This window comes from Crassostrea angulata, chromosome 6 (genome assembly GCF_025612915.1).
Source record: "Crassostrea angulata isolate pt1a10 chromosome 6, ASM2561291v2, whole genome shotgun sequence".
Classification (NCBI taxonomy): Eukaryota; Metazoa; Mollusca; class Bivalvia; order Ostreida; family Ostreidae; genus Magallana; species Magallana angulata.
Window position 1 is genome coordinate 32,689,811 of NC_069116.1, and position 25,435 is coordinate 32,715,245.

Genomic DNA, 25,435 nt, shown 5'->3' on the forward strand with positions numbered 1-25,435 from the left:
ATTACATAATGGTACTTCAACATTACATACTGATATTTCAACATTACATGATGGTACTTTAACATTACTTGCTGATACTTCAACATTACATGATGGCTCTTTAACATTACATGCTGATACTTCAACATTACGTGATGGTACTTTAACATTACGTGATGGTACTTTAACATTACCTGCTGATACTTTAACATTACATGCTGATACTTTAACATTACATGATGGTACTTTTACATTACGTGCTGATAGTTCAACATTACATGCTGATACTTCATTATATGATGATACTTCACTATGCGGTGGTTCTAAAAATAGTGAAGTTTTAACAATGGGCTGTTTCTCTGTTTCAGAGATTTATCATAAAGGACTAAGGTCCACTGAGACTAGTTTGGATCATGTCAAAAAGCTGGAACTACAAATAATAAAAAACAGGATTCTGCTTGAAAATAAATGTTATTGAAAACTGTAGATACTCAAATTATAAAAACCACTGGCAACAATTTGTGAGAAATTATAACAAGTTTTATGACATATGTGATAGCTTAAACTCTTCTCTTTTTTTTTTATTATATTGACTTGTGAACAAATATTTTGATACTTGTACCCCCTTTTCTATTGTATTTTTTTATCTTCTATATCTCCCTTTTTCTCTTTTCATTTACTGCTATTTTTTTTTAATCTATATATTTTTTTTTGAAAGAAAACACGTTTTCACACTACACGGATAATTTATTTCCTTTAGATTAATAAGGTATTACAATACTGTAAAAAAGTATGTAGAATCTTGAAATGTATGAAATATGTCTTAAATATGTGTGTATGTGGATTTATGTGTAAACAAAAATGAAAAAAAAGCTGGAACTGAAAAAGTACACAATACACTACAGCTCATGAGAGAGGATCTCTACTGAATAAAAATATTGTCGAAACATACGATTTGTTTTGGTGCAATGTATTTAGGCAAACGACAACCACACCTGCAACCTATAAGATCATGCAAAGGATAAAGCATTGCATTGCTGTTGAATCTGATTTTAGCAGTAACTGTAATGTTGAACAAATCAGTGCTTTTATTACCCATTCTTTCACGTGGATCTCCAGGAAGAACCCATTAATCCCCATAAGTCCAATCTACATGTAACATGAATGACAGAAGTATTTGTTTAGGTGCTTTTTTTAAAAAAAAATTAGCTGTTCGCTCTGACTAAGCGCCAAAAGATTGGGTTCTGAATGCACATTTTTAGACCAAAATTCCCTGAAGGACTTTTGGTACCCCCTGATTTTTATGCACTGAGCCCCAATGAACTCACAATGCAGCCATTCTTTAAAATTTAAAATGACCCATTTAAAAGACAACACTCAATCAAATAGTAGCATTTGTTGAGTATCTCGATCTAAACAAGTTTTAGTGGACCTTAGTCCTATCTGATCAATCTCAGAAACGAGAAACAGCCAAGTGTTAAAAACTTTACAGGCATCCATGTGTTCTGAGTTTTAGCGTATTTCGTTCCCTAGGCGACGCTTCCCTAACACTATTTTTAGAACTACCGCATAGTGAAGTACCATCATATAATGAAGTATCAGCATGCAATGTTAAAGTACCATCATGTAATGTTGAAGTATCAGCATGTAATGTTAAAGTACCGTCATGTAATGTTAAAGTATCAGCATGTAATGTTGAAGTATCAGCATGTAATGTTAAAGTACCATCATGTAATGTTAAAGTATCAGCATGTAATGTTGAAGTATCAGCACGTTCTGTTAAAGTACCATCATGTAATGTTAAAGTATCAGCATGTAATGTTGAAGTATCATCATATTATGAAGATTACCTACATAAGGCAGTTGAGGCGTTCCATAACTACTGGCGTGCGACCAGTTCTCGCCGAGTACCAACTCTCGCCAGTACATTGTGACGTCATTTTATCAACACATAAAATTATAGACGAAAAATGGAGTCACAATGTACTGGAGAGAAATGGTACTCGGTGAGAACTGGTCGGTGTATATATACTATACATCGTGTGTTTTTCTCCAACTCCATTAAATTGATGTATTTAATTTAAACATGACTTATAATAACATTTTAAAGGAATTACTGTTGTAACATATCATTGATTCTGGTAACAAATCTATGTGAGTTAAAAAGATACGTTACAGTCTGAATGTTTATTATTGATACAATAGCTTAATGTCAAGGTCTAGCCTATTACAGGGTATTTCCGAGTGGTAAAATGCAAATATAAGTAATAAACAACGATTATTTAGAGAACATGGCGTTATGAATAGCAACTGCTCTGCTGGCATATTTTCCATGATGCGCTAGCACGCATCATGGAATATGCCAACAAAGCAGTTGCTATTCATAACGCCATGTTCACTAAATAACGTTGTTTATTTCTTAATTGCTGATCTAGAACTGATTTGCAACTAGCTGTAGTAAGCTGTTTTCTTGCCATATATATATAGTTTCGAGCAATGTTATTTTGACGGAAATTGTCGAGTGGTTTGCTCTTTGGTTATTTTTATATGCTTTATACATGGTTAGTCTTTGATGCTGTTAACTGATTAAAATTGTTGCACTGATTTATTGATCCGGTCTCTTGATATGATTTGTATCTTTAATATTCTACAAAACAGTACGTCAATCATTTGACATTAGTCTCCTATCGGCAATAGTACATTGTAAATATATTAATTTTAAACGATTTGAGTTTTTTTTCCTAATTGGGTTGTCCTAAAAAACTATCTTTTTCCTTTTTTTTCAAAACATTCATCATATAAAATATGATTCCTTTTCAAATTAGGGGTGCCGATAGGTAAACATGTATTGCTTAAGTAGTTTTCTCGGAATACGTGTTTTAAGTGCATGAGTAAAAATTCTTGTGCTGCATGCTTCAGTATGGAAATAATTGACTGCGTACATCTGTACATTTAAAGTGTGCTTGTCAATCTATTACTTTTATAGACAAATAACATTTAAATTTTGTTTATGCAGGTGTCACTACAGTATTAAATTTTACTAAATTCAATTCATACCAATATCGCGCAAAAGATACAGATTATGAAATAAAAACGGAACTTCTGGGAAAATCTTGACATATGTTCAAACAACACTTCATCTCAATCTAGTAACAAAAAAACGCAAGTGCATCCAGCAAGCCTTGAGATTTTGATTACGTCAAAGTTACACATGTACATGTACTTGAAAATCAAGGCCGGGCCTTTTCACCCCCCCCCCCCCCCCCGAAACCAACGCGCATCAAAAATTCAAATATCGCATTGTTACAAACCTGGGATAGTCTTACACATTGTTTTTCAGAGTAAACGGAAAGTTAATTACGGGTGATTCTTAAAACGACATTTTAATTGTTATCAATATGTGGTTTTTCTTTTAATCAATTTCTGAAAACCGGTTTCAAAATACAGAGACTTTCTAGAGTAACCAATGTACGTAAGTGTGTTCACTTAGGAACCTGAGTCACCTTACATAATGACGACCGGGGATCACCTCATTTTATTTGTCTTTGGATAAATTTGGGAAGAAGGAGGCATATATTCTATAATAACAATACGAGGAATAGTTTATAACTTTTTGTTTTCAATTCATATAGACAGGGGTAGGAGGTCAGCTTACGTCATGGTCATATTTGTGTTCTATCAGACTGGGGAACTGAGATCACCTTCTGTGTTCTATCAATACGGGGACGAGAGTTCACGTTATGTGCTTTTATCCTGTTCATTCTGGAACAAATTTCACCCAAATGAGCCATATCAGTACGAGGATCGTTGGTTATAAAATATTTCCTTTTAAAATATATACGGTGACCGGAGCTAGGTCACCTTTTGTAAACGGGATAAATATTTCATCAACACATATTTTCTACCATTTTTTTATTACGAATATTTTCCAAGCTACTTAAGATAATATAAAATTAATACTTGTATGCATTGTTTTGCTCTTGAAGTTACTGAAATCATTCGTTTAAGTGTTTTTAACTTTATTTAACGCCCTTAATATTTCAAAACTACAAAACCAGGCGTAGATCAAAAATATTTTCAAAAAAGAAATACATGAGGATGAAATGGCTTACTGTTTATCTTGACGTCAAAATCGTACAAATGAACACATTTTGGGCAGTGTTTATAGAAGTTGTTTCATAAATTGCTATAAAAGCAATACACTTTTAACATATTCAATAAGATACACAAACATAGATAAAGCGTAATTATTCAATTGATAATTAATAAAGTGTCAATAGTTCAATAGTTGCTGAAAGATGACAGGGCAATTTACTTCTCAGTCTGGATGGGTGGACATAATTGATCTCGACATTTTGGTCGTTCAAACGGTCTGATATTTTGAAGATATACTGAGTTCTTTCCCTGGATAACCAAGGAGGTGTTAGCTCTGTGCAAAAAACCTGCTGAAGTCCAGGAGGTTTAATTATCTTAATTCTTTTTTTTACCATAGCATCATTATTTTCCTAAACGAAAACAAACCCTGCGTAGTCGGCACAAAATTGAAACGAATGGTATTTAGAAATACTAGGCAATGAGGTAAAAAATTGTTCCAAAATCTTTTTCCAGTTGTAGTACTTCCACGTAGAAGTGTCCCCTATTTCAAATAGAATTCCTTTATTTGTTGAAATTAAGATGAACGCTCAAAGACTTGCTAAAGTTCTCTCATACCATTACAGTCTGATCGACGGAACAGCTTTTTTGCTCGTGCAAAACCTGCAACAATCAAACACCGTAAATGGCCAACTACTGTAATAGAAATTATTATATTGTTATTTAACATCAGACAAAAATGTGAGAAAAGACAGAGATATACTCTAAAAATTTCAAATGAAGAGAGAGAGAGAGAATACTTGCACAATTATCAGCATTCTTTTTCTCCAGAAACATAAGTGCTAATGCCATGATGCATCATCAAGGTGGTAACTGTGTTTGGCCAATGGGATCCCAGTGTCTCATTTTCTCCTCTCAAGTAATTATATTGTGTAGGTCTATCGTAAACACGAAAGAAAGTAAAGCGGTCCCATTTGCCGAACATGATGAGGTGAAGCAACATTTTGGCTAAAATCAAAAGTGTATTGAACTTTGGTAAGATCAGAGGATAACGGCGGTATTCGGCGTCCCTGTCTATCGGCATTTTGAAATTTTTCTAATGATTCTTTTTCAATTTTCTTGTAGATATTTCTTTTCTTCTGTGTTACATCAATATAAGTTTGAAATTCATTAAGGGCCGCCAATTTCTCTTCTTCCAGGCATACGTCAAGCATCTGCTTCTTCAGCAGGTCATATCTGTGACAAACGTCAAAGCGTTGACCACATATCTTATTGTGGGAACAGCAGGAGGTCCAAATATTTGTGAATGTGTGATACTCCACTTTCCTAAAACCATATGTTTCGCATGCTAACTTTTATGAACTATGAATTTCTTTCTTTGAGGAGTCACAAGGTAGGAAACTTGGAGGCTTACCTTTGGGAGCCGCAGGCTTGGGTGGACCATGTTTCTCGGCGTAGCTCAAGTTAAAATTAACAACCCGCTATACATCATCAAAATTGACCGCTTTTTTTTTGGTTTCTTTCCTTGATTTCCATGTTTTCTAGGAACTGCAACCTTTTTAGAATAATGTTTCAAAGTATTGGAAAGAGACTTTCCCAACATCACACAAACTTTGGAAAGCTGATCTACAAATGTTCTCATGTTTAAAACTATATTGGTACGAATTTCGAGATCTTGAACCTTTTGGGGTGAAACACAGGGGCGTCGTATCCGCTCTACACTCTATGACATATATAAATAATACACAAGGGAAGAATCGAAAGTAGGGCACGATTTGTAAACAATGTCAAAAAACAACTTACTTGACAAAAGTCACGCATATCCTCCCACACAATGTTGCAAATGTTGTCAAAAAACACGTTCACATTGAAAAATTCCTTAGGTTAGCTAACACTGTGTTAACTGAGTTAACCACTTGGTAATCACTTGATTACCCATAATTCATTTCTACTTCCTATATAGGAAGAAAAAAGAAGATTTTGTTTTGGAATTTCAATAAGTTTGAGTTTAGTAAAATATTATTAATATAATTATATGTTGAACATCTATATCATTTCCAGGGTTCCATCCCATAAAGTCTGCAATTTTCCAAATCCTTTCTTTTCTTGTTGTCTACATAACACTGTTAAAGTACAATATAATAGCTTCAAAATACCATTATAAATTCCTTTCAATATGTTAATTAATAAGGTACATGTATCATAAAACATGGTCCAAAGTTTCTAATTAATTTATAGGGTTTACCTTACATTAACATTCTATGAAAAGACATCTTGTCCTAGAGTAAGAAAGCTTATGCAATTCTGAGAAAAAGTATACCCTATATTGCCAATTCCATTGAGGTTTAAGAAATATATGGTAATTTAAGTGAACCCACCATTTCCACTTTACTCAATTTAACATAGATTCATATGGTTCTTCTTCAGCAAAACATCTTTACTTAATCTTTTAGAGGTCAATTGTTGTTCAACCTCTTGTAATAATAAACCTTATTCAGTACTGCATGTATCAACATGATATTATCATTATAAAAGCACCACATCTCTTAAAAATACCCTTGCATGTATACCCTATGTATTGATTTTTATGAAAAGGAGGGGTTTAAAATCTTTCACCTTATATTATGAAACTTGTGGCAATTTCCTTGTGTCAATTCTCACACATATTTAAAAACAAGTATCACCGTCATTAAAAATTGACATATTTTGATAAATTGGATGAATTGTAGCATATTTAGTGACAAATATACATGCTGTCCTGCATGTAATTTCTTGTTTTTATTAAAAGTAAGCTTAGCAATCATATTTAATGAAAATCTTATTTATTCTGGTTTCTAATTCTACTACCTTTTCAACCATTATAAAAAAAAAAAAAAAGACCTACTAGTGTGATGCCTGCCTTTAATTAAAATAAAATTCAAACACACCCGGATAGCTGGAGACGGAAAAGAAATCCCCAAAAAATGTTCAAACTTTACATGTTTTTCTACTTATTTGATGCAGAAATACAATACAAAGATAAAAATATTGTTGCTTCTTGATCATTTCAAAAGTAGTTATTATAGCAGGGGTTATTTTAATTTATGTAAAATGTCATTTACAAATCCTACATGTAATGTAAATTGAGACAATTGAAAGGGATGGGTGATTTTTCAACTATGTAAATATACATAAAATTTCACCTTTGGACAGGAAGGAGCTAAAGGACTTGATTTTTTTTTTTACACTTTAAATTCAATGATAACTGCATTTGTCTCCATGTAAACTTAATTTGAAAGAAAACTATGCTTTAAATAAAAGTGTAATTATATCAGAGGCTTCCTATTATCGATGCATATTTTTATATGAGGACATTATAGACAAAAACATACAAAATAATGTATGAAATATTTTATCTAACATGGGTAATTAAAAACTACAATTTGTCATTAAAAAACACAACTTACAATATAACATTTACACCTAAAAACTGTGATAAAGGAAAATTGAGTCATCTATGTGTAACATTCTGTGTATACATTAAAGTTAGTTTATTTATTAGGCATTTCATATTTGGATGAAAATCTCAACTTTTATATTATAAAAGTACAAATATAAAGTAATCAACTTACTGTTTTACATGAGAGAGAGAGAAAGAGAGAGAGAGAGAGAGAGAGAGAGAGAATGCAAAGGCTTACATTTGTATTGTTTTACATACTTTAATAATTATCATTTCCAGTTTATGGTACATGTACTTCAAACAATTTCATAATAAAAACATGTTGGACATGTTAATAGGAGAGAGAGAGAGAGAGAGAGAGAGAGAGAGAGAGAGAGAGAGAGATGTCAATTTTTTTTAACTAATGTGTATTATGATTTAAGCTTATTAGAATATAGACATTAGATTAAATGTCACAATAATTGTTGTCCTTCTCTTGGGGCATGGTGTTTGAGGCTTAGAGAGGTTGGTTGTCGTCAAATTTTTGTTGAATGTGTTAAGTGACAACAACAATATAACCAATGTGAAGGTCAAAAAAGGAAAAACATACCTTTTTCTGCTGTTAGCCTTTTCCAATGAAAGGATCTTTTAACATAAAGGGTATGAACCATATGCAAAATCCTTCTTCCATAACTATATCACACAGGTTACTGCAATTTTTCATGTCAAGCCGGTTGCACAGTTTCTTAGATGTCCGCTAACAGTTTTTCTTGTACAATTATAGAATATTTTTCCGAACTTTACAGTGTGTCCTATCTATAAATTTTATAAAACAACAACCGAAAAAGAGCGTGAAACAAAAGAAAAACATTTCATTTCATTATATAAACCAAAACTGAACGCATTATAATTATGAATCTTTGAGCACAAGATTATTGTATTTCGAATTGTCAAATAGAAATTGTAAACGCTATAAAATTAACTTTTAAACTTCCTACATTTCTGATTGATTATTTATTCTTCCTGAAGTGATTATTCTTGATAATAATGAATTTTATAGCGAACGAAGCGAGCTCTAAGAACCAGGGCGCGGGATGAACAATGAGCTATACTCTGTCCCAAGATATTTTGGATTCACGTTTGGCTTAATTGTTTGATATTTATAAATACCTCAGGATCCAAACGATGTTCATTCAAAAGTATGAAAAATTTCCAAGATTACTCAGTCAAAACGCCCCTGTTAGCTTATCAGTTTTCAATACAATGCTAAAAAATGTGATGTCTACGGAGATTTTGCATTGCAGCAAGCCCGGATGATAACGTTGAAAAATTGCGCGATGTATTCCGAGTGTATTCCGAATGGAGAAAAGATGTAAACATTCCCCATTATAAATCTCCGTAAGGAATCTGTTTTCGTTCATGTGAATTTTTCCGAGTGAAAGATGATAATGTGTCAATGAAATTATCTTGGAAAATATCCGTTTCAACTATTTCAATTGCACTTCTTTCACAGGTAAGTGTATTTTTATTTAAAATCGTCCAAACGTGAATCCAAAATATCTTGGGACAGAGTATATTTTTATAAACCTACAGATTGATCTAGAAAATATTTTTGGTCTACACCCCACAATGCTCTTTAATGTTTTCACCCGTGGTGCTATGCCAAAAATGGTTGACATTTAACTGTTAATTTACAGTGCCTTGAGGTTTGAATACACGTTCTGAGTATCACACAAGCTTTGGTGAGACCCAAGAGAATTTTTAAATGCCTCCATTCAATCGTACGTAAACAAATGATAATGGAATTCAACGTATGACGTCACAGTGATCTCGCACTATATTTCCCGCGATAAATTTAGAGGTGGGTCAAACACCCATAATGCGTGTACTAGCTATCTCACAATAGACTGCCCAATTGACATATGCTTTGTTTTTAAAGAAAGATTATATATATACTAGCAAGAGCCATACTTTACTGTCATATTGATCCAAAAATAAGCTAATTTTGCATACATGTACAGTAAATATGATTAGGGAGGAAATAAAAAAATGGGACATTTTGAACTAAATAAAAAAAGAATAAAAAGAAAAAAATAAACAGTTGAAAAATTTATGCTGATATTGCATATGGTCAAGCCATTAAATTTGAAAATGGGAAATTACACACCTACAAACAGGGACAGGGGGCACGGATAACAGATGTAATTAGAATACAAAAATAAACAAACTGAAAAATTATGAACCAGGAAAATATTAAGGTACAAAAAAATAAATACTGTATTTATCATTAACATTTTTAACCAAATAAAACACAAATTATATTTTACAGACTGATCAATTCTCTCCAAAAGTAAAGAACGGTTTTAGGGAAGCAAGTGTATGTATTCTGTGAATTTTTTTTTGAGATTTAGAAATGTTATATTATAATTTCTGTCTCTCATTCTCTCTCTCTCTCTCTCTCTCTCTCAAAAAAAAATTCTTTGACGTTCGTTCCCAAATAACTAAATAACACTAAGTTGACAATGATACAAGGTATGTGTAATTCCGTAGCACCGTAAAACATATTAATTATTCACATATTTTCCATACTTGTATACGTGACTTTATCATTTCAAAACCTTCTCTGATAAAGCTGTCTGTCGATGTCTTTTAATGTTATGTTTACTCTGTTGCTAAGCTATTTGTAAACAGCGGAGAATATGGAAGAGCAGTAGAGAAGTTACATGTATTCACACAGAAAAAAAATATTTTGTAAACTTGTAACTTGTGTAATGAAGTTTTTAATAAATAAGTAAATTTTTAAATGTATGCTGACTTTAAATGTATAAAAGGACTGTACGTCAAAAGTAAACAAGATTGCCACTACATCGATCCTGACCCGACTTCGTGTCTTAGTGTGTACCGACCGACTGATCGCTTCAATATCGCATAAATCCTTCCCAAAATGTTTAACTAGACTTACTTAATAAAGAACAAAAACCGTTTTGAAACTTCTTCATATGATTATCTATTACATACCTATCATTTGTAAAACTTGATCTATCGATCTCTACAGTTGTACACATGGCTGGAAAAAAAATTATGGTATTTGTTGATGTATATAATTTATGATAGGTTTTATTAATTTAATTCTGGTTGTAACGCGCTTTCTGATGGGTTGAAAAATTTATTTTATATCGTATAAAGAATGTTGCCTACGTCATAGTAAGACTACCGTCAAAAACGTATCAATCCGCCTGACGTTACGTTTGAATTTTTTACAATTTGATGTCATTTTATAGATCAAATGACTGTTTTTTTCAACAATTGATAACAAAAAAATTAAATTATAAGGAATGAATTCGATATTTATTAGTTTTAAACGATATAAAATGGTTTGGAACAGTTTACGCTTTTTTATAAACCGCTTCGCGGTTTATAAAGCGTAAACTTAATTTTAAAACGACAAAGTGCTACAGAAAACCCGACGTTATAATACTCTTAGAATGACGTCATAATGCTCAAGGGAATATTTATTTCGTACTGACTGTGTATGGGATATACATGGTCTCCACATGACCGCTGTTACCCAATGATTTCTTTACAATTTAGCACGGGCTTAAGATATAGAAATTTTCTTTTCCAGGAGGGGGTACCCGAGTTATATTTTCAATAATTCTACCATATGAATTTTTAAATACTTATCGTTTATGTTGTAGATAATATGACGTCGCCTCGCAAGTTGTAAAATTTACCAACCGGGTATCATCCCGTACCATGTCACTATATGACTATGTACTTAATAATATCTGCGCATGAAATCTCTTTACAAATACCGTATTTTTATATGTATGGATGGCCTTTATTTTGAACTGTTTGGTGTCGCTTGGATACAGGTTTTCAGATTTATGATTTAATTGGTCAATTTAAATACTGGATATCGTATTTCGAATCTCCAATCTTGAATAAGCCTTCTGGGCTTTCGTAGTTATACTTGTTGAATACAACACTCAAACAGGAAGTTTATTTGGGTATCTAACAAGACATGGATAATTATACACCAGAGGAACAAAATTTTCTTTTACTTATTCAAGCACTTAAATACTTTACAGTTGGACTAAAGACTTACGTAGATCAGTGTTTGGAAGACTTATATGACCGTTTAAAAAGAAAGGTCGCCTCAAACGCTGGTTGCACCCAATGCTGTAGCAAGCGATGCAACGCCACGCAATGGTGCAACACTTGTGCCGCATGGAAAAAAGAGACAGAGAAGTTAATGCGATACAACTCTCATAAGAATAAAGTTCAGTGGCGAGATATAAAATTATGGAAGCTATCACAAACAAATCGTAGAGGTGCAAAAGTGGAACTGTGTCGTATATTTATACGCGATGGAAGAATTATTAAGTATGATATCCAGACTATGCTGTCTCTATTGCAAAATTGTCAATATTTTGTAATCGGTGGTGATAAGAATCGTTTAGATGCAGTTCGCAATGTGCGGAATATCGATTTTGCTCATACAGATCTATTTAAAATGTTTAAAAAGGAACTAACAAAAGCCATTTCGTGTCTCTTACATTTTTTTCAACACCCCTCTTTGAAAGGATTTCAATGCATTTCAACAGCATCGATTGATATTAAAGGTTTACTTATGAAAGACAAACATAGTTTTACAGAAATCGAAGTATACACTGCTTTTAGAGGCCTACGGAAAATAAGTGAAGCGGATATAAACAATTTTTTATCCATCTATGAAGATGAAAAAAGACCAGCTGGACAAAAAACATTAAACTCCTCAATTTTGATATTGTTTGTCGCAATTCTTTTTTGGATGATTCTTAGTAACGACAGTGCGGAAGGTAAATCAAAATGCGTACATTGTAAAGATACCATATTTAACAAGACTTGTTAACAAGATAAATTAAACAATGTTTAAGAAACATAATTAATTATATATAAGAAAAACTTTTTTGGTATTTTAAAAAGGGTCTAACGACCATGCCCATAAAACCGATCTGAATATAACTCTTTGTTTTGTAGAGGACAGCGTGTTGGTATGTAAAAATGCAACCTATGAACACCCTTTCACCATGGATATTGACTTGGACTTCTACAGATCCCAGCATGACAAACTGGTTGGTCGAGAATGGCTTTTAAACGAGTTGGACGAAAAAATGTTTTTCTCTAAGCGTGGTGTGTTGTTTTTGGCAGAAATGGGATATGGAAAATCAGCTATTGTAGCTCATTTAATTTGTCAAAGTGATAAACGTTTTCCTGGATATGAGATCTATCAACATATTGCTGTGTATCACATTTGTAACTTTTATTCAAGAAAGACCCTTTCTCCAGGTAATTTTGTAAAGAATTTAGCAGGAGGCTTTTCAAAACGAATACCTGGCTTTCTTCAAAGCTTGAAAAAGAATTCCAGATTCAAAACATATTTTGAGAATGATAGATGTGAAGAAGATCCAGAGGGTTGTCTTGACGTTTTAGTTCTGAAAGCATTAAATGATTTAGACGTGGTTAACAATACTTATATTGTGGTTATTGATGCTTTAGATGAATGTATTGAACTTGGTAACTTTAATATTTTTAATTTACTTTGGAAACGTTTAACTGATTTTCCAAAAAACATTAAATTTTTCCTCACGTCTAGAAATACCTCCGAGATAAGGATAGCTCGAACCCAACTCTTAGTCATTGAAAAAAGACCTACTGATGATAGCAACACAAAAGATGCACACAGATTTGTAAATAACACGATAAATACTTTATCTCTTTCTGAGCAAAATCATCTAAAACGGATTTTTAAAACTAATGATGTAGTGATAGCATTTTCAAAAGCTGTCAAATATACAAAAGGGAATATGCTACTTTTGAAAAACGCTTTGACAGGATGGTTACAAAACGAAGTTTCTTTGCGTAACAGTTACACAACATTTGAAGATTTATTTGAAGATCAATTAAAGAGAATATTCCGCGATCGAGGCGTCTTTAAAACTATTATAAAAGTTTTTCAAGTCCTATGTTCAACAATGGAACCATTATATATTGAAGAGCTCTTAACGATTGCTGATCTGAATGATGATGAAATAGTTGATGTTTTGGCAATTATAGGCAAGGAACTTAGTCATTTTATTTGCCAAAGAAATGGCAAAATATCACTTGTCCACAAAAGTTTGGCAGCGTACCTGACAGACAATACCAGAAAGACTGAACAGTTTTATGTATCTAAGAGAGATGGGTGCCGCTTGTTTGCAAAGTATTTTCTAAATCTTTTACGACAACAAAGATCTTTTACCAACATCAGTATTGTTGATTTCGCATCATATGCAGCTTGTTCGTCAGACAAGGAAATCAAGTATAAATTCCTAGAAGACAGTAAAAAGCATATCAGTGAGTTTTCTGATGTATACATCCTGCATGAAGCAGCAGCTAAATTGAACTCCTATACAGCCATGTCACTTCTGTTAGACTTGTTTTCTTTACGATTGGTGGATGAAACTGACAAAGGAAATATAACTGCATCATATGTCGCCGCTGCGTTTGGAAATCACAGATCTTTAAAAGCTCTTCTTGACCGTCATGCAGATGTGAATTTTACCCGGTTAGGTCCAAAATATATAAATGAAACTGTTGATATGTTGTATTTTTGCAAAACTTATGCATTCTGGGAGTACAGTTTATTAAACATCGCCGCACAAAACGGACACATTAAAACTGTGCTGACTCTTCTACGACATAACGTTCATGTGTCTCATCAAACATCGTTTGGATCGAATTCATTCCTTCTGGCAGTTGAAAATGGTCATACAAACATTGTACAAGAATTTTTACTGAAATTTAAATCCATTTTAATCAACAGTCTAAATCAGGCACTTTATTTATCTGCCAAAAATGGATACGTTGACATTGTGGATCTACTTCTATATCACGGCGCAGAAGATTTTTGTCCTTCCTGCAACTCAAAGCAATACTGGGCATCCTTTCACCAGACTCGACTTCAAGCTACTGATTCAGGCGAGAATTTACAAATGGTTAACTTTGTATTTCTACATGATCGACGCTTTATAAGATGTGAGTCGGCTTTGGAAATTGCTATACAAAACGGGCATACAGATGTTATTCGGATATTATTAAAAAGTAGCAATAATACATTGCACTGTCGAGAATCTGGTGGTAGGACACCCATATTTACAGCATTGAAGTTTAAAAGGTCAGAAATTTTTAAACTTTTATTTCAACAAGGTAGCAACATTTTAGATCGATGTTTATATCGTAAAAAAAGAATAGATGTCATTGATTTCAACGAAAAAGAAAGAAATGAGTACTTAGAAAACATGTGCCTTTACAACACAACATTGTCTCACAACCTTGCGTATTATTGGGATAATAAAGTGTATGATTTTGGACAAAGTCAAAATATATGGAATTGGACTGCAAGAGACGATAATGGCTCCACTCCCATACATTATGCTTGTTGTGCTGGGAATACGGAGATGATAGTTCTTCTGGAAAGAGATGGGGCTAAGTTTGATGCAAGATCTTTAAACGGATCTACTCCTCTTCATTCTGCAGCCATATGCCGTCAAAATAATGTTTTATCTGACTTGCTCTCTCGATATCCCGAATCTGTATTTGACAAACAGAATATGTCAATAAGTCATTATGTGGCCATGAGTGTTCGATATAATGGCGAAACAACTGAAGAGATTTTTGAAAACGACGAGTACTCATTTATTTATCTTAAACGCAAATTACATGCAGAGGTTCTTTATAAAGATAATTATGATAAATTACCTTTGCAGTACGCATGTGAGAATGGAAATTTTCATTTGTTTAATTTTTACCATAAATTAGCGTCAAATTTCGTAAGGATTAGTACAAGTACAGACAATTATGGTAATACTATTTTGGATTCTGCTTTTAAAAGTACCCCACTTCTCTACAAAAATGATGTAAAAATTGTTAATCACTGCAACATTTATCTTTTCCCTACAGGTGTAAGTTGCGATTATTACAGAAAGAAAATCTTTATCCCACATGAATATTTGATATATTTGATATTGAAAAGTTTGAACAGAGTTGTATATAATATCGCTCGGCAAAATATTGGGAGATATATTAATATCAGTCTACAAAAAAACAGTGGTCATTTATTAGGTATCATTTCTAATAATTTTCCTCGTGAGTACAATCAATATATGTATACTCACGGCATTGAATCGTTAAAGAACTTGCTCAAACACACGGAAATTGACCCATTACTATTAATTTTTCTTCCGAACATGAGCTACGATTGCTCTCAAATCACTGGTGATGCAGTTTTGCATGATATCGTTCAAGACGAAAGAAGAACGTTTTGGACGTCTCAGAATTTTGATTTCAATAAATTCCATATCCATTCAAGTTCATTAGATAAATGTGTGGATGTTAATGGATACAATTTTCTTCACAGATCAGTAATTGGTGGTAATGACATAGCTTTTCGTTTTCTAAGACAACTTGGGATGTCTTTGTCCAGAAAGACTCGTGACGGAAAAAATCTTATTCAGTTGTTAGTTGATAATGCGCCATGTTTTGAAATAAAGGACAAAAAGAGAGAACTGGTTTTAAAAGTTTTGGGTAGAGATTTTATTGTCCAAGAACCTTGGACAGAGAACAATTCTGCATCAGTTAGTTACAATGCACTTGCATCAATCTTGGCAACGGAAACTTCTTTGATAAGGCAGATGAATTCGCACGAAATTTGCAATGATGCTTCCGCATCTCTAAGTTTTACTCATAAAGTTGCTGCAAAAGGATTAATATCAGTATTGCTAGAAATAGAAAAGGAATTTGGAACACATGCATTAAATTGTGCCAATAAGAATGGAATTACAACAGCAATTTTACTCCGTTTTTTTAATCATTATGAAAAATATCCTTACCGTCGGCATTTAAACAACAAGGTAGTTAGCATGGATGTAATGGATTCACTTTTTTTAAAAATTGTATTGGACTTTAAACCTTTTTTACTATTAAAGGATTCCTTGGAAAATAAGTGTAATTTTATAATGAAGAACTTTAGAAACATCCAAAGAATGAACTTTTGTGTATTAAATATGAAAAAAGAATTACTGAGTACAATGCTTCGGTTCGTTAAACTGTTAGGAGTCAAATCTCTGACAAATTTTGATGCAATGATGAGTATGTCTTTTGTCTATGAAAACAAGGAACTTAAAATTTTTTATTCCGATTGTTTTGTCAAAGGTCTAACTGCAATTAGAAACGTTCTTGATAATCGTAAAGATTTCTGGCTTGGAAATTTTTCGTACCAAACAGCACTTAGAAATGCTAAAGACAAAATGTGTTTAAATCCAACTTTTTCGGTAAACGTAAATAGCACTGAATGTCTTGCATTAATAGCTGCTTTAACACGATTGAAATTCAAATATCAGGATATGTACTCTAATATGAAAAACGGAAAAATGTTTGACTTCTTATTTCTTTACGAAAATAGATATAACATACCTTTTGAAAATGAACGTCGATTTTTAATCAATGGCACATTCATAGGACATATGGACATTTATCTTTCGTCGATGTTAGAATTATATTCAAAAAAAGTTCATAAAAAATATAAGTTTTTAGATTGGTTTAAGTCCTGTAAAAACTGTTTAGCAAAAGAAATGGTAAAGAAGATAAGTTCATCAACTTTAAGGGAATTTCTAAAGTCGAAAGGTTCTGAACGCTTATTCACGCATTTTAACCCCCCATCGTATATACCACAAAATGCCAATACACCCCTGGTTAGTTATAACTTATATATTGAAGACGTTCAAGAAATAAAACCTTAACTGGATACAATCAGTCAAATGTTAAACCTTTATTTCGCACACACGCACCCAATCCCTCACCCCCCCCCCTTCCCACCACAAAGTTTTTTTTCCCATTTGGGATTATTTTTGTTCTTGTTGCTTTGCATGTGTGTAAATGTAATATTGTATTACTCATATGTAAAATTGTTGGAAAAAATATCAAAAATATCTGAAAGCAATTTATATGCACTACTGCACATTTTTTAACTTTACATACATGTATGTGTTGAATGGTGTAATTATTTTTACTGTAATGTCTTGATTACATGAATACTTGCACAATACTCGCCAATATATGTAACTTATTATTTCAATTAATATATATATAATTTTATTGTAATTATATTTAATTTACCAAAGTCTAGTGCACTACTAGATGAAACGGGAAATATTATCATTGTCTCATTAGAGAATGGTTGCCTGGTACCCAACAATAACATTGAGTTAGGTTTTTACATTGTACTTTTTCGCAAAGAGATTCTTGTATTATCGTGGTTTCAACGTGGTGGTTTTTGTATAATTCAATTTTTTACTTAAATAACTAGTTTACCAATCAATTGTTTGTTATTGCGCAATGTTAAAAGTCATATTGTAACATATTTGTAGGTAGCTTTCCACATTGTTCATGAGTTGGATTGGTTGGTCCACGACCTGCATCAGATAAACCATATATGTTATCAGAATATACAATATTTATACTTATTTGTGTGAGTTTATGAATGTGTTTGCTCTCTCTCTCTCTCTCTCTCTCTCTCTCTCTCTCAGCTGTTAAATCACGTGGAACTGAATGTTTATTTTTGGACGTCATCGGTCCTATGACAAGCGGTGCAGACAAATGGAATACCGCGCGTGCAAGTGGTGCAGACAAATTGAATACCGCGCGTTAGCTTCGCGGGTTATAAGGTGTAAACTGACCCCAACCAGGTTATCCTCGGATAACTTGGCCAAAAATTAATGAATTTTAAACAAACGAACAAGAGTAAAAACTAACATCCTTTTTCCGCCCCCTTCTTGAAAAAAAATTTTACATCCCAAGTACCTTCGGTTAAAAAGCATGTTGTAGCTACCTTTTGAATATTAAATTCAAAGTGAAAGTACATTCGTGTGTCAAATTGGGGCGTGATGGGGAATTATACACAGGAAGAACAAAATTTTCTTGTATTCATTCAGGCACTTAAATACTCTACTGTTGGACTGAAGACTTATGTTGATCAGTGTATGGATGACTTGTATGGTCGTTTGAAAAGAAAAGTTGGTTCAAACAGGGCTTGTAGCAAGCGATGCAATGTCACACAATGGTGCAACACGTGTGCAGCATGGACACGAGAGATAGAGATGTATGTACGGCACAAATTACACAGGAATAAAGTAGTCTGGAAGAATATCGAATTATGGAAGTTGTCGGGAACGGATTATGAAGGAGCTAAAATTGAACTTTGTAGTATATTTGTTCGACATTCAAGGATGATTAAGTTTCATATCCATAACATTTTTTATATATTTTGCAGAATTGTGGGTATTTTGTGATCGGCAGGGACACAAAACGTTTGGAAGCATTTCGCAATGTGCGAAATATTGATTTTGCTCACACAGATGTTTTTAAGAGTCAAGTAGGCGACTTAAAAGAGTAATATCAAGTATTCTACATTTTTTGCAACACCCTTCTTTGAAAGGGTTTCAATGCATTTCTACAACTGTGATCGATATTCAAGGTTTGCTAATGGGAAGTAAGCATAGTCTTGCGCACTTGGAGGTATATAGTGCTTTTCATAACATTCGAAAGATAAGCGACTTGAAATAAATGACTTTTTATCTATAAATGATAAAGGTAACCACGGACCACATAGACTTCATTCATTCGTCATTTGTTCAATGTTTGTCGCTATTCTTGTCGGAATGTCAGTGATCTCTCTAAAGATTCCGTGGGATTACATTACAAATGGTGAGGAAAAATACTGAACGCCATAACTGTCTTTAAGGGGCGTGTTCATGAGTTGTTTTCAAATTTTACTTTTCCATTTTATTGTTTGCAAAAGGTAATGAAGGTATTTACATTGGTCAGCAAAAATTGGACTGACATTTATGAAGTTATAAGCGAGATTAAATACTCACAATTCTTTGTTCTGTAAACAATACTGTTTTTTAAAAGTATACCTTCTACATATTGGAAAAAGCTTTGTTTCTCACAGGTATAACATAGGCATAAGCACATAACTTAATAAGAAATGACGGTAAAATTTTGAATAAATTTTAGAAATACCTTGAGAAAGTATTGTAAATATTAAATTTGGGAAAATAAAATTTGAGAAAAAATTGTGACCATGCCCGTTAATTCTGTTTTACTGTTCAAATTTACTATGATACTAAAAAGAGCTCATATTACGGGATAAAGTGGAGGTATCACACTTGTAATTAGTTTTACTATATAACACTATAGACGGAAACAAATTCTTAAAAATCAGTGTGTTTTTCTCTTGACAAAATTTTCGGAGGAAATGTTATATATTACCTTCCCGAGGAAGCTGCTGCATGTGCCTTAAAAGAAGTAATAACAATTTTTTTAAACTGAGCAAAGGAAAATGTAAAAATTCAGTCAAGGAAAAAAATAATTCTGAAGTATATATAAAACTACACTTGACTAAATTAATTCTGATTAGTCGATTAACGGCGTGATACCTAAAGATATTGCAATGCATAAACGCAGCAACTACTAATGAAGATAAGAGTGCATAACATACTGACTTTGTAGTAGTTACACAATATAGTGTTGTTGGTTATGTGCACTTGCCTCTAAACAATACGGTGCCAATGCGTTTGTCTTTATATATGTACATTGTACTCCGTAAATTTCCAAAATGACTTTCTATCCTTGACAAACATTAATTGTTCTTCTTTTTTTTTAATTCATAGCCATAATGAATAGATCGACTTCTCATTGTTATATTTTTATTTAATATTCATTCATTTTCCGACTTATAGTATTGATATTTGCTTCAAAGAATTGAACTTATTTTTACACAATTTCATATATACGAACCCGGAATTGTGCAATGCTCTTATCTAAAGGGGCATGATCATGATTTTGGTCAAAAATTATTCTGTCGATTTTAATGTTTACAATGCTTTAGTTAGGCATTTTTAATATGCTTCTAAAATTTGAGTGTCATTTGCGCACAATTTTTCGCTATGTAAACAAAGCTTTTGTTTACATTTTGAATGTTGAAGGGAAAATTCCAGTTTTAGACCTAGAATAAATAATCTCTACAAAACTGTTTATTTATGCTTAAAATGAATAAGAAGATAAAATAAATCAGCTTAAAAAAGATTTTTTACTGGTATATAAAACATATGTATACAAAAGGACACGAACCTTGTTTACATGATTGACAAAGACTTTTAAGCACTGTATCTTGCTAAACTATCAACGACTGACACTCAAATTTCATTTTTTCATCAGAAATGCATTCCTGAAGCATTGTAAATAATAAAATCGTGACCATGCCCCTTTAAACAATGAAATTTAAATTGATGAGGGTATTTAGTTTTTTAAAATCATATTTGATACTTTGTATCAATAATATACATGTATGTTTTTTAAAAATGGCTGAAACAACACGTACATATATATATACTGAACAAAATTAATCAATAAGCAAAATATATATATATACAAATGCATGTCGCGAAACCATGAATGGTAAATGTCAAATCCGATTGGCTACTTACGCTGCCCACAAAACAAGTTAATTAATTGAACAGTCATAATACGACGCGATAGCAATGATATTTTGCCTGACCATCAGTGATCCTGCTATTTATGCAGTTGCACCAGTGTTCCAACAGAACACAATCCCACAGCTTTGCTTGTTTGCTATTATTGAATACAGAACAAGATATGCAACAGTTCACAATTTATTATTTGCCAACACAGAATCAATACACAGATCAGTAACTATATGTCAAAACACAAACATGTTAACCACAAAGTCATGGGTATTGGCGAAAGGCCACACTGTCCTTGCTCTGCTATGGAAAGGTCTGGGGGTCCACCGAAATACCAACACGCAAAAAGGTGCACAACGGGCAAGACGGGGGCCTTGTGTTGATCACAAGTGCCAGAGATGTCCCATGCTTGATGAATGACATGTGGACGGGGATGACTCGGGACATGACTGTTTACCCTGTTTTCCGGTGATTGCTCCCTGGTATATACTCGTACTTGCTAACCTTGAGTACACCAGGTGAGCCTCCCCCCCTTTGTTAGGAGGTGGAGGGGGTCCAAAGTATGGCGTGATACTTGTGAACCCCAATCATTAGCACATGGGATGCCGATTTCCCAACACATATATACCAGCCCTCCGCCTAATTGACAGATGGGGGAAAACGCACGGGCCAGACATGTCCCGAAAAGACCTCCCATTAGGTCCCCCAGGACCCGCCACAGAGGGCAGTGTGACAATATAGTGTCCTAAAGATTAAAATTGGTAGTGACATTAGTATTATGTTGCTGAATAATTATAACAGCTGTTCGACATGGCCATTGGCTCCAAGATGTCAAGATGGACTCTGGTATAGAATATACTAGCATTGCTGGTTGTCAATGGTCTCTTTACCAAGACAGATTGAGAGGCATGGTGTCTGGTCATCTTCCAGTAGGTTCTGATGAATCTGAAAGATAGGAGATACTGGGCGCAGATTACCGAGCTTTAGTGAACAATTGTAAGCAGATATGAAAAATATTGGTAAAAAGCTTTAAAAATAACATATAGATTAATAATTTAAAGTCAGGGCTGGGTGGGAGGGTTTTTCAGAGGTGGATTTTTAACAAAGGCTTTACTTTGGCGGGAACAAGAAAGAGGAAGTTGAGGAATTTGATAGTTTGTACCAAGAATTACCTTTACTTCCTGTGCATGTTTTGGTAGTTGATACCAAGTTTATTCACCTTGTGATAGCTTGTACACTTGTATGTAACACCGTTATATGTGTTGTTTACCAATATTCCGTCAATTAAGTTTGATTATTTGTATATTGCATAAAATAATCATTATTAATTGAACAGTCATAATACGACGCGATAGCAATGATATTCTGCCTGACCATCAGTGATCCTGCTATTTATGCAGTTGCACCAGTGTTCCAACAGAACACACTCCCACAGCTTTGCTTGTTTGCTATCATTGAATACAGAACAAGATATGCAACAGTTCACAATTTATTATTTGCCAACACAGAATCAATACACAGATCAGTAACTATATGTCAAAACACAAACATGTTAACCACAAAGTCATGGGTATTGGCGAAAGGCCACACTGTCCTTGCTCTGCTATGGAAAGGTCTGGGGGTCCACCGAAATACCAACACGCAAAAAGGTGCACAACGGGCAAGACGGGGGCCTTGTGTTGATCACAAGTGCCAGAGATGACCCATGCTTGATGAATGACATGTGGACGGGGATGACTCGGGACATGACTGTTTACCCTGTTTTCCGGTGATTGCTCCCTGGTATATACTCGTACTTGCTAACCTTGAGTACACCAGGTGAGCCTCCCCCCTTTGTTAGGAGGACGAGGGGGTCCCAAGTATGGCGTGATACTTGTGAACCCCAATCATTAGCACATGGGATGCCGATTTCCCAACACATATATACCAGCCCTCCGCCTAATTGACAGATGGGGGAAAACGCACGGGCCAGACATGTCCCGAAAAGACCTCCCATTAGGTCCCCCAGGACCCGCCACGAACATTGATATGATGTCCTCCATTACCCAAAGAATAACAGACCTACACACAGTCACATGTACCCAAAACGAGAAAAGAAAAACAATTTCACCTCCCTCCTATAAGATTGATAGTTAAACAAAAATGTCTTACGAGAATTCCCTGGCAGTGTTTGATAAGAATGCTAGCAATCCCCCCTCCAAATTTTTGAGGTACAATTCATTTCCTGTTCGAGACAGGTGTGTGCCGTCATGTCTAAATAATTGCGTAAACTTTGCTAGGATGTTTCGGTGTGAAATAACCATCCCTCCCAAATCTAATATAATTGATCGAACTTTCCTATTGATTGTTTTTCTTTTCTTTTCAATTTTTTTTCCCGAATTAAGTGGCGCCCCATGCCAGTAGAGGCGAGGGAGAATAGCTGACCATACCAATGTGGTTTCAGGCATTAGCGCATTATATCTTAAAAGAGCACACTCAATTTCCTTGATAATCCTTGATATCTTGTGAGTGGCTTGGAGTCGGCGTGGATGAAAAAAGGAGCAGTAGGGGCTGAATGGGGGCGAACGTTACTGTAATTCAAGATGGCCTGAATAGGACACAAGGCCTTCTCGGACTCTCTAGAAATGATTAGTGTGGAAGATTTGCCTGTTTGGTCTGTCTTAGAGTGGGGTATAGTGAGCCTCAAATTGGACTGATGACTATGAACTGTTACGTTTTGAAGTTTTAAACAGTGAGTGGATGGTGATTTGTTAGTGGTTGTGAATTCCCCTACCCTAAGTAGGCCAAAATAAGCCAATGAAAAGGCGGCAGTGAATAGCCTGGCCTCGTATTGTGAGGAACAGACGGTTGTGGGATGAAATTAATTGTCTCAGGAGGGGACGAGTGATTGGACCTCGGGTGTCGACTGTCTTGCCCTTGCTGCGTTTCAGGCCTTCGATTGCTTTGGTACAAGAAAAGACTTTGTAGTGTCGTGTTGTGCCTTAAGTTTATGATTGAATGAAAGGGCACGTACCTAGCGTTCCACTGTCTTAGCCGAGTATTTTTGAATTGACAAGTATGCAATGAATTTGAGTAAGGTATCAGTAGGTATGGGCAAGATGTCTGGCAGGTTATAGAGATCAAGGAAAAAATTATATTTTTTGTGAGCTGTACTATAGGCTAGTTTGGAGTTGTGTGACAGTGATGACTGATTAATCGTTTCGATTCGGTGACCAAACATTCCAGATCTGGCTGGGAAGTTGAGTGGGCTTGGGATCTGCGTCTGGTGCTAGCTGTTGGAATTTTTTCCACTGTGAACGAGAAATGCAATCAGCTATAGAGTTTTGCTTAGAGGGAATATGTTGTGCTCTAACAGTGATGTTACACTTGAGTGTTACGAGAACCAGCTCACGCACTATTGCCATAACTCTCTTGGATTTGGATGTGGAGTTGTTAAGGACATGTACGACAGCCATGTTGTCAATGTGGAAAAGAATACGTTTGTTAGACAAGGAATTGCGCCAGGTCAATATTGCCACATAGACTTGGAACAATTCCAGAAATGTCATGTCATAGATGACATCAGTTTGTAGCCATTTTTCTGGCCATTTGGCATGAGCCCATCTTCCCGAAAAGAAAATTCCGAAACCCCGTTCTCCCCCCCCCCCCCCCTGCGCTGTCAGTGAATAGCTGTAAAAAGGTATCTGACGACCAAATGTTATTTGAGATCACGGTAATCCCATTGTAGTTCGCAGAGGTGGATTTTTAACAAAGGCTTTACTTTGGCGGGAACAAGAAAGAGGAAGTTGAGGAATTTGATAGTTTGTACCAAGAATTACCTTTACTTCCTGTGCATGTTTTGGTAGTTGATACCAAGTTTATTCACCTTGTGATAGCTTGTACACTTGTATGTAACACCGTTATATGTGTTGTTTACCAATATTCCGTCAATTAAGTTTGATTATTTGTATATTGCATAAAATAATCATTACTATTCAAAACAAGATACCCCTACATTTCATTGAACACGCGTTTCTCTTCTTGTCAGCACACATGGAGGAAAATATTAAAATGATATTAAAATGAAGTCTTTCTTGCAATGCCATTGCCGAAATTGTTTTGTCTCGAGCTACAAATGAGATTTATTCGACGAACTAAGTTAGTCGAGTCAGTTTGCCAGTGTTGAGTTTTAGCAATTTTGATCTGGGGGAATCTCTTACCGTAGAGTATTATGCAGGCACGTAGGATCGGGGGGGGGGGGGGGGATCAGGGGGGCACTTTTTTGTGCAGCAAAGTTTTTTGTTTTGTTTTTTTTTTTGTTAAAAGAAGATAGGGGAATAAGATGGCGCAAATGCCCATTCGGTTTAGTAGTGAAATACAATATTGAATTTATTTCTCCCCA

General features: G+C 34.2%; 2 pseudogenes; one reads left to right on the top strand and one right to left on the bottom strand.

Annotated features, from left to right (window-relative positions):
- Window positions 1-3,886: 3,886 nt before the first annotated feature.
- LOC128187460 (uncharacterized) lies at window positions 3,887-5,515 on the bottom strand (annotated as a pseudogene).
- A 5,961-nt stretch (window positions 5,516-11,476) lies between these two features.
- LOC128186515 (uncharacterized) lies at window positions 11,477-15,007 on the top strand (annotated as a pseudogene).
- Window positions 15,008-25,435: the final 10,428 nt, after the last annotated feature.